Source organism: Augochlora pura, chromosome 11, assembly GCF_028453695.1.
Source record: "Augochlora pura isolate Apur16 chromosome 11, APUR_v2.2.1, whole genome shotgun sequence".
NCBI classification, from domain to species: Eukaryota; Metazoa; Arthropoda; class Insecta; order Hymenoptera; family Halictidae; genus Augochlora; species Augochlora pura.
This window is the reverse complement of record NC_135782.1, coordinates 14,261,803-14,265,487: the sequence shown is the minus strand read 5'-3', so window position 1 is coordinate 14,265,487 and position 3,685 is coordinate 14,261,803. Positions and strand designations below refer to the sequence as shown.

Here is a 3,685-nt window from a genome sequence, read left to right as displayed (position 1 = left end):
AACTTGTTCTGTTTTGTTCTATCCTTCGTCTCTCTCTCTCTCTCTCTCTCTCTCTCTCTCTCTCGATCTCTCTCTTTCAGTCACAGTTATGTTTTCTCACTAAATAGTGTCAAAGTAACTTAAACAATTGCTTCAAATAAAATAAAACTTGTATACTTCGACTTGAATATCTCGCTCCATATAATGAAGCATTATCAAGTAGTGACGTCTTCGAACCGACATAAAACAGAATAACTTGTTGCACGTTATTTCTATAAATAGTGCCAAAGTAACACGAGCAATTATTACAAATAAAACAAAATTTTTCTACATGGGTGCAAGTATCTCGTTCCAAAAAATTACAGAACTAATTTCATTGTCAACTAGTGATGTATTAGAGAGCCACCACAAAATAGAATCACTTCTCTTATGATTTTTCTAAAAGAGTGTCAACGTTGCAAGAATGATCACATCGAACTAAATATAATTATTGTTGTCTATTATCAGCGAGTGATGTATTAGATCTGTCGCAAAACAGAGTAACTTGTTGCATCTTTTCTCCCTAAATAGCGTCAAAGTAACACAAACATTTGCTTCAAATAAGTAAAATTTGTATACTTCGACTTAAATATCTTGCTCCATATAATTATCGAATTAGCTAAACTGAAGCATTATCAAGTAGTGATGTATTCTAACGGACACAAAAGGGAATAACTTATTGCACGTTATTTCTCTGAACAGTGTCAAAATAACAAGAGCGATTATTTTAAAGGAAATAAAATTCTTCTACTTGGATGTAATCGTTTCGTTCCAATTAATTATTGAACTAATTTAATTCACAAGTAGTGATGTATTTGCGCCCACTACAAAATAGAGTCAGTTCTGTCACGATTTTTCTAATAGAGTGTCAGTGTTGCAAGAGTAATCACATCAAAGTAACTATAATTATTGTTGTCTATTATCAACGAGTGATGTATTGAATCCGCTAAATAATAGAGTAACTTCTTGCACGAATATTCTCTATATAGTGTCAAAATAACATAAACAATTGCTTCAAATAATATAAAATTTGCATACTTCTCTATAATTGTTTTCTCTAAATAGTATTAAAGTAACGCGAAAAACTGCTGCAAATAAAATCAGATTTGTATACATGTTCTTCAGTATCCCGCTCCATATAATTATCGAATTAATTGAATGTATCCGTTATAAAGTAGTGATGTATTCGAACCGTCACAGAACAAAGTAATTTGATTATTTCAAATGAAATAGAATCCTTCTATACGTACGTAAGTATCTTGTTCCAATTAATTATGAAACTCGACGGAAATCTTTAGTAAAAGGCGAAAGATTTATACGTTAATATTAATAATTTATAATATTATTTGATATTATCTAATATTATCTAATTTATTAATTTATCCACTATTATTATCAACTATGAATATTAAATTTAAAACGATGCAATGAACAAGAAGTTTCAATAAAAATTGTTACTACGTAAATAAAAACTACCCCCCATAGTACAGTTGATTTCGTGGTCTATGGGAGCACGGGATCGTATTCTCGATCGGTCACGTGCGATTCATTCCTCATGGCGGCCACTGTTTCGGAAAGGCCTATTATAGGCTTGGGACGGTGGGGGCTCGTGGATCACCGATGAAAACGACATTCCAGTTTAGCGGAATGTTTCTGCGGGCAACAGCTCGCGCGGGAAAGAGTTATTATGGTTGCCCTTTATCGTTTCCCTTGGACGTGAGTCCAAAGTTGGAATACCGGTGGACGGGGATTCCTATAAGAACACCGTTCATTTTCTGCGGGCACATCCATTTACAATGCGCGACGATAACATTCGGACGCATTTTCAAAACAGAGTTAATTTTTTAAACATGAGTGCAGAGCATTTATATTTTCTTACGATGTTGAAATGGCTTTCTATAATCACGTAATTAAGTAGTTAATTGAATTGAATTTTTGTTGACTTTTTTACGTTAATGTTTTAAACACGGCAGCAGATAATTTATATTTCTTTTAGATGTTAAAATGGCTTTCTATAATTATATAATTAAATAGTTAAGTAATTGAATTTTTGTACAGTTGATTTTTTAAACAAGTTGTCTACGCAAGTCTGAAGTCCTCGAAACTTTTATAACCTATTATCAATTCTAAAAAAATTATCCAAAACCAAATAACAATCCATACTGATTACTTACCAAATTAATAACTAGCAAAATAAATGTTCAAAGATAGTCGACAAAATAAAGTAAATAAATTGACAAAAGTCGTCAATGTTTCAATCGCCCTGAAGTTGTCTACGAAAGTCTGAAATCCTCGAAACATTTATAACCCTTTATTAATTCAAAAAAAAATTATGCAAGACTCAGAAAATCCATTCTAATTATTCAAAAAATAATATACAAGTAGCAAAAATTGTCAAAGATAGTTAACAAAATAAAGTAAACATTTGTCCAAAGTCGTCGAAATCTCAATCGGTCTGAAGTTGCCTACGAACCTTCGACATCTTGCTTCTCTCTGCCTCTCTCTAAATTTCTAGCTCTCTCTCTCTCTCTTTCTCTAGCTATCTCTAGCTCCCTTTGTCTCTCTCTTTAAATTTCTTGACATAACCTCGACATAACCTACAGCTCGTATAACCTAACCAACCCCCAAAAATGATATCTTTTAATAACTCCATCCACAATATCCAAGAAACCGTACTCGAACGAAAGAGCATGATCGAAGCCAAATAATTCGCGGAGATCGCTGTAATGTCAGTACGCGGACCGTGGTGTAATGAATTTCCGGTTTCATCGGGGAACAAGTTACGGGAGGGGGGCCAATCAGCGTCGCGTGGACGACACCGGGCGTACACGCGCGTGACTGAATATTGCATGTAACACGGTAGCCGGGTAGCGTTTCGCTTTTAAACAGCTTTTGTCGCAAGGAAATCCCTAATTTCGCGTGATCAACCGTGGCAAGGGATGAACGTATTAATGGTCCGGCCCGGTCCGATCGAAATTGGGACAGCAACGGTAATAACTCGGAAATTAGAATGCCGGCCGAATAGGATTATAAATTTAAATCACGGATCATATAGTAATTAATTTCGAATTACGATCGCCGCCGTGTGCTCCTCTCTCTCTCTCTCTCTCTCTCTCTCTCTCTCTCTCTCTCTCTCTCTCTTTCTCTCTGTGTGTGCGCCGCTGCCGCCGCCCGGTGACCGGCCGAGCTAAATTAATTTGTAATTAGCAATTACACCGTTGTTTGCCATTAACAAAGGAATTAATCATTAATTGCGAGTAATTTAACAAATAAAGTCGGCCTGGCACCGATCTACTAATGGCAGAGTTTATGGTGGTAACGGTTTTCGTATGGAACCGTGTTCCACGCGCTATGGCCGCCATTTATTCGGCGCTGCAAAAACTTGCTTTTTATGTATATATTTTTGTGTACTATTTTGGGCAATATTTTTAAGCGATCGGATTATGGAAATCGATATGAGATTTGTGATTTTGTTTAAAAACGTTATCGATTTAATTTTTAAATTGTTTTTTGTTATTTTGTAAACGATATTGAACCTTTTTTGGTTTGACTAAAAGAGAAATAAATTTGGACGATCGTTTTACTTGAATTTTATTGAATTTTCGCAATTTCTTGTGTGTTTTATTCTTTAATTTCTTTATTCGAGGTTTTCTTTCAATTTTGGAGA

General features: G+C 34.8%; 1 pseudogene; it reads right to left on the bottom strand.

Moving 5' to 3' along the window:
- Nucleotides 1-1,303: 1,303 nt before the first annotated feature.
- Nucleotides 1,304-1,341, bottom strand: LOC144477411 (U5 spliceosomal RNA; annotated as a pseudogene).
- Nucleotides 1,342-3,685: the final 2,344 nt, after the last annotated feature.